Below are 7,447 nucleotides of genomic sequence, written 5' to 3' on the forward strand. Positions count from 1 at the left end.
GTGAATGGATGCTTACATATGAATCCCCATGGAGAAAATGTCTCAAAATTTGGGTGGAAGAATAAGCATTCCATCTAAATTGGAACAGGGCTTTAATAAACTCCATTACATTGAGCACAGAAAACAAAGTCTCAAAAGAAAAAAGGAGTAGAGAAGAAGTAAATTATCCAATAATATTTTTTCTTGGTTTTTCTATGGCCCTGGTTAAGGACATGAGAATGTAATGTACTGTGCATGACTGGAATTGTCTGAAAATGGCCCTGGTGTTCCTCTTTAATGGATGAGCTCATGGTTAACCAAGTTCATTAATATTCTCTTGGATTGATGACCAAATAATCTGTTTAATATATAATTTAATTTAATGATGTATATAAATTACTAATTTAATAAGTCATTATTTTAGTATTAAACCATGAGAAATCCTGCTACTTGAAAGTCACTACTAAAAGATTTGGAAAGTGGACTAAGAATTCCTGGATGATGTCAGTGTCCAGTAGGTAAAATGTGATTAACAGAGGAAGCAGCTACTAGTTTGGAGTGTAAAATAACTTATAATTCTGTCCGAGTTAATGGTGCATCATATCCTTTTGCCATTTTCTTACATTAGCTTCATTTCAAAATGTTACAAATAAATTATTATTCATGACCACATTCTCTAATATCGTAGATTATCAGCTTGAGAGAAGGGAGTCATTGGTCATAGTTTGGGGACCGGGACAATTTGGCATATGACTTTTATCCCTTCTTATTGCAGCTGATGGCCTCACACTGATCTTTCTGTATTGATTTCTCTTCTGGTCCCATAGATGGCGTTGATGGCTAATTGTATGTGTCCACTTGACTGGGCTAAGGGATATCCAGAGAGTAGGTAAAACATTACCTCTGGATGTATCTGTGAGGGTGATTCTGGAAGATATCAGCATTTGTATTTGAAGACGGAGTGAAGAACATTGCCTTCACCAATGATGGTAAACATTAACTAATCTGTTAAGAACCAGAATAGAACAAACATATAAAGGAGGGGCAAGTTTTGCTCTCTCTTTTTGAGCTGAGACATTCATCTTCCCCTGCCCTCTGACATCAGTGTTCCTTGTTCTCTGGCTTTTGGACTCCATGACTTACACTAATAAACCTTACTCCTGTTCTCAGGTCTTTAGACTAAAACTGAATTACACTTCTGTTTTGCTGCTTCTCCCAAGCTTGCAAAAAGCAGACTGTGGGACTTCTGGGCCTCCATAATCAGGTGAGCCAAATCTCATTTTATATGTATGTATCTTCCTGTTTCGCAGGAGAACCCTAATACAGCTGGATATCTTTGAGAGATCCCACATCACTGCAATCTTTACAATGTTGCTTTGCATTTGCAGGCTTTTGAGACTGAAATCTCTTAGAAACTTGAAAAGATACTAACTTTATGTATATCAGGATTTCTTAATTGTTTTCTTTATTTTGTCATGGATCTTTAATCTCATCCTCTGTTTGCTATACCTGAGTAAATGATATTATTTGAATACATACATTTGGTACTATTATTTTCAATTTCAAATTCTGTTTCTTTGGGCTAATAATGTCAATAATAATATAATAATGGAAGTTTTGATAAAAACATGTTGGCTAATATGATCCACATGAGATGAAGAGTGTGGAATGATCTTTTTATGGCAAAATATATCGTGTTAGTACAATTTGCATTTACTCTTCTAGTCTTTAGATCTCAAGATTAGAACTGCATACATTTTCCTAACTATGATTCTGAAGGATAATCAATGTATTTTAAAAATGAATGAGTATTCTTCAGACATGCCACTGTTCTTGTGGCGAGTGCACAATGTGTTATGCACACTGTTAGGTTGGGGTGTGAATGCTCCAGCAGATCCCCATTACACAGGTGCCCTCTTTTCCACATCTGTGACCTTATTTGAGCTCAAGCTTTGAACAAACCCACAGATAGCATTAGTTGAAGAGCTTCATGAAAATCCCCCTGTTGCCAGTCTCTTTCTGCCCGGGTCAAAGGCATAACTGACACTTTCCTAATTACTTAATAAGCACGTACTCAACATTGTCCTCATCGACCCCCAACCTTTAAACTGGTTTGTGCCAACACCTCATGTGCGTCCAGGCCCGTTAAGCAGCCCTCACCTTTATGGGTTAGTCAAGTCGGTCTGCTCATGATTCAGTAATCACCCCTTTCATATTCCTGCCTGAAAACCTGGCCTAGGTTCCTTGTCCCGTCCTCTTAGCTGTCTCTAACATTTTTTCTCTTTCTTTGACATCCAAAACTATGTGTCTCAAAAAATATTCCCAGGTTATCAAAGATAGAAATTTGTCTTTATTCCAATGCAATTGATTGGTATACATTTCAAAAATAATCATCCTGACCTATATTTGATTATATCTTGAATTATATCTTGAATATAGAGATGATATATTGCCAGTTGTGCCAGGAACATACTTTCAAAAGGATGCTTTTCTATGAAATTCTTGTTGAAACAACAACTACTAGAGATGGGAAAAAGCTATTTTCTTCCAATAAATGTTTTGGCTCACCACAGTCTTAGCTAGGTGCGGTACCCTTTTCTCAGTAGGTCTGGCCGGAAAGATGTCTAACAGTCTGGATGTTTCTTGTCTTTCTCCAAAAGCAACTTCTTCCTTATTTTCTTCCTCTCTGTCTCCCTCCTTCAATCTTCCCTTACCACAACTGCCATCGATTTTCCATGGCAAGCCTTCCTGGACCAGCTTTTGGTTTTGTACATAGCAGCGATAGGAGTGAAGGACCTTAGTGAAGCTTTGCTGTGGGCACCACTGTTCTCTCCCTTACACTTGCACCACAAAGGAGGCTTTCTTCTGCATCTCTCCCTGTTCCCATATTTCTCAAGAGATCCGTGAGAAAAGGGTGCTGCAGGTTTCTATATTGTCACACTTGCCCACCTTTGGCCTCAATTATTCACTCAAAATTTAGCAAACTTCTTGTCATCAGCTGTATCTTTTCCCACAAATGCTCGCCTCCTTATCTCCCTGGAGGTTCTTTTACTTCAGTTTGTTTTCTTGTCTTCAGCACTCTAGTAGGTTGAAGAAAGTGGTAATTTAATAGACAATCCAGCATGTTTTTGTTGTGTTTATGTAAGGGTGGAAACAATATTCCTTCCAGCTTTCTATATTCTAAGTAGCAGCTACACACACTGCATATGTTTAAAACCATGAAGCATAATTAAGACTTTTGTCAGAGAAAACTGATAATTTGATATTATTTGCATATATATACATAATCTCAAACTCATTCACTTTCTACTTCCCACACATCAACAACTGAGATTCTCTTTGTTGCCTTTTAGATCCAGAATTTGAGAGCATTGGACTTATTTCTATATGTTTCTTTTTAAGGTCACCCCCAGGCCACCTCTCTTCTCACCACTAATATACACGCACTTCAATGTTCTGTGTGATGGGTAGTATAGATAGGACACTCCATCTTGGCCCCAAGAAGAAACAAAAATATATCATTCTTTCCGGAATAGAAATATTTAGACACAGTAATAAGATGGTACAATCAATGGGAGGTCTTGGATCCATTTCAAACATTTGGAAAGGTGCTCGCATCTAGAGGTGCTGAGCAGTGTATTAGTGTATTCTCACACTGCTAATAAACATACTCAAGACTGGATAATTTCTAAAGGAAATAGGTTTAATTGACTCACAGTTCAGCCTGGCTGAGGAGGACTCAGGAAACATACAGTCATAAAAGGGAAGCAAACACATCCTTCTTCATATATGGCCGAAAGGAGAAGTGCCCAGCAAACAGAAAAACCCCTTATTAAAAAAATCGGATCTCCTGAGAACTAACTCTATCATGAGAACAGGATGGGAGGACCCACCCCCTTGATTCAATTATCTCCACCTGGTGCCTCCTACAACATGTGGGGATTATGGAAACCACAGTTCAAGACAAGAGATTTGGGTAGGGACACAGCCAAACCATATCATTCTGTCCCTGGCCCCTCCCAAACCTTCATGTCATCACAATTCAAAACACAATCATGCCTTCCCAACCATCCCCTAAAGTCTTAACTTATTCCAGCATTAACCCAAAAGTCCAAGTCCAAAGTCTCATCTGAGACACAGCAAGTTCCTTCTGCCTATGAGTCTGTAAAATCAAAGCAAGTTAGTTACTTACTAGATACCATGGGGGTGGAGGCATTGGGTAAATACACCTGTTCCAAACAGGAAAAACTGGCCCAAACTGAAGGGGCTAAAGACCCCATGCACATCCAAAGTCCAGCAGAGCAGCTATTAAATCTTAAAGCTCCAAAATGATTTCCTTTGACTCCATGTCTTACATCCAGATCACGCTGATGCAAGCGTGGACTCCCATGATCTTGAAAAGTTTCACCCCTGTGATTTTGCAGGGTACAGCCCCCATCCTGGCTGCATTCATGGGCTGGCATGGAGTGTCTGTGGCTTTTCCAGGTGCATGGTTCAAGCTGTCAGTGGGTCTACCATTCTGGGTTCTGGAGGACGGTGGCCCACTTCTCACTGTTCCACTAGGCAGTGCCACAGTGGGGAGTCTGTATGCGGTTGCAACCCCACAATTTCCTTCCACATTGCCCTAGCAGAGGTTCTCTCTGAGGACTCTGCCCTTGCAGCAAACTTCTGTCTGAACATCCAAGCATTTCCATACATCCTCTGAAATCTAAGCAGAGGTTCCCAAACCTCAATTCTTGACTGCTATGCACCTGTGGGCTCAACACCACGTGGAAACTGCCAAGGCTTAAGGCTTGCACTCTCTGAAGCCATGGACTAAGCTGTATCTTGACCCCTTTTAGCCATGGCTGGGATGCAGGGCACCAAGTCCTGAGGCTGCACAAAGCATCAAGGCCCTGGGCCTGGCCCACTAAACCGTTGTTTTTTTTTTTTTTTTCTGCTAGGCCTCTGGGCCTGTGATGGGAAGGATAGCTCTGAAGATGTAAAAAGTAAAGTAGAGGTTCTTCTTAAAAAACTTTCCCACCATCTAGTTAAAAATAAGTAGTAACTTCTCTAAGAAGTAAACTTTATTCAAAGACCTGTGCTAACATTCTTAAATATCTGCTAGCCGTAATGAAAAAAAATCAGTGTACTTTATTTTCTGAACTCCGACAATTTAGCCTAAATATTTGCCCTGGCATGCTTATACTAGTCCAAGTAAGCATTGGGTCATAGCCTGTTCCTCTTCCTTATTTAAAAGTGTTTTTACCTTTCTCAACATTCCACAAGTTACTTCCTCCTTCCTTTATTCTCCTCTATCTTTGCCTTTTTTAAAAGTTCTTAGTTGCTAGCCAATCAAGACAAACACAAAATATAAATTCCCGTTCCAGCCAATAAAAACCGGACACAGCAATAGGGTAAACGTGTCAGGTTATAAATGACCCTGTCTCCTTTGTTCAGTGTAGTCTCATGGCAAAACTGCTGACAAGTGTACCCCTTCTGCAAAAAGTAAAAATGGCCTTACTAAATAAATTAAATGTATGTTCAAGTGCTATTTCTTTCCTACCGAAAAACAAGCATTTCAAACAAAGACCTCTGACATACCCTGGAGACATTTTCCTCATTGTCTTGGCGATTAAGATTGGGCTCCTCTTTACTTATGGAAATTTCTGCAGCTGGCTTGAATTTTTCATCAGAATTTTTTTTTTTTTTTCTATCACATCATCAGGCTGCAAATTTTCTATACTTTTATTCTCTGCTTCCCTTTTAAACATGAATTCCAATTCCAAACCATATCTTTGTGAATACATAAAACTGAATGATTTTAACAACACCAAAGTAAATTCTTGAACACTTTTATTGTTTAGAAATTTCTTCCTCAAGACACCCTAAATCATCTCTCTCAAGTTGAAAGTTCCACTTATCTTGAGGGCAGAGGCAAAATGCCACCAGTCTCTTTGCTAAAACATAGCAAGGGTCACCTTTAGTGCAATTCCAAACAAGTTCCTCATCTCCACCTAAGACCACCTCAATCTAGACTTCATTGTCCATATCACTATCAGTATTTTGGCCAAAGCCATTCAACAAGTCTCTAGTAAGTTCCAAACTTTCCCACATTTTCCTGTCTTCTTCTAAGCCCTCCAAACTGTTCCAATCTCTTCCTGTTACCTAGGTGCAAAGTTGCTTCCACATTTTTGGGTATCTTTAAAACAGCACCCCATTCCTGGTACCAGTTTACTGTATTAGTCCATTCTCATGCTGCTAATAAGGACATGTCCAAGACTGAGGTAATTTTTTTGATAAACAGGTTTGACTTGCAGTTCATCATGGCTGAGGAGGCCTCAGGAAAGTTACAATGATAGTAGAAGGGAAGCAAATACCTCTTTCTTCACAAAATGGCAGCAAGGAGAAGAATGATTGCTGAGCAAAGAGTGATGCCCCTTATAAAACTATCATATCTCGTGAGAACTAACTTTCTATCAAGACTATAGGATTGGGGAGACCTCCGCCATGATTCCATCATCTCTACCTGGTCCCTCCCACACAACATGAAGATTCTGGGAACTACAATTCAAGATGAGATTTTTGTGGGGGCACAGGCAAACCATATCAAGCAGTGACTATGACTTACACATCACATCACATATACCACCAAGAGTAGCAACAGAGCTACCCTGCTCTTCCTTCATTTCTCAATGCACACTTGGTCTAGATCTATGCCTTGAACACTCAGAAGCATCTAAGCAAAGTTTTCATGACACTGAGTTACAATGAAGCATGAGCTATTTATACACACATATTAATGGTATGGCCACTGTGGGGAATGCATGTATATTATTTGTGTTCATTGATCAGAGCTGAGAGGAAAGGGGGAACAGATGCCGCTGACCAAGAGGGAAAGAAAGACCAATTAATTAAGTTCAGTTAAGTGTTACTTGAGAGGTCTGGGTAAGGCAGGGTTAAATAAGTTTCTTCCATGTCTTGAAAAGCCATCAAGGAAGCAAGCACATCAAAAAAGTCACATTTCTGAATGGGAAGGAATATAATATACTAATTGATTTTATAGCAACAGGAGAACTTAGGTTCCCATGATTTTTGAAATGCTAAAGAATTGGAGAGTAGATACCATTTAATAAAAGTTGATGTTGGCTTAATAATTAAAATGCATTATGGGCTGAGCATTTTTTTGTATATGCATTGCACTCGAACAAGACTGTGAGGGATCTTGTGAGTTTTTGCTTTGCTTTGTGTGCTTGCTTCTGTTTTGGCAGAACCTGGAATTGAGAAAGGGACCTGATAACTAATGTCAGAGGAGAATAAGGGACAATGGACTCTAATTAAATCCTAGGTAAGGAAAATTCATAAGAACTGCCATCTTGACATACCTATTTCCAGGCAGATGAGGCTCTAGGGGATGAATTTATGAATAAAAAAGATCCCTGAGGCCTGGATACACAGTCCATCACCCAGGAAACACTAACGATAAGAT

Source organism: Mandrillus leucophaeus, unplaced genomic scaffold (assembly GCF_000951045.1).
Source record: "Mandrillus leucophaeus isolate KB7577 unplaced genomic scaffold, Mleu.le_1.0 Scaffold540, whole genome shotgun sequence".
Lineage (NCBI taxonomy): Eukaryota > Metazoa > Chordata > Mammalia > Primates > Cercopithecidae > Mandrillus > Mandrillus leucophaeus.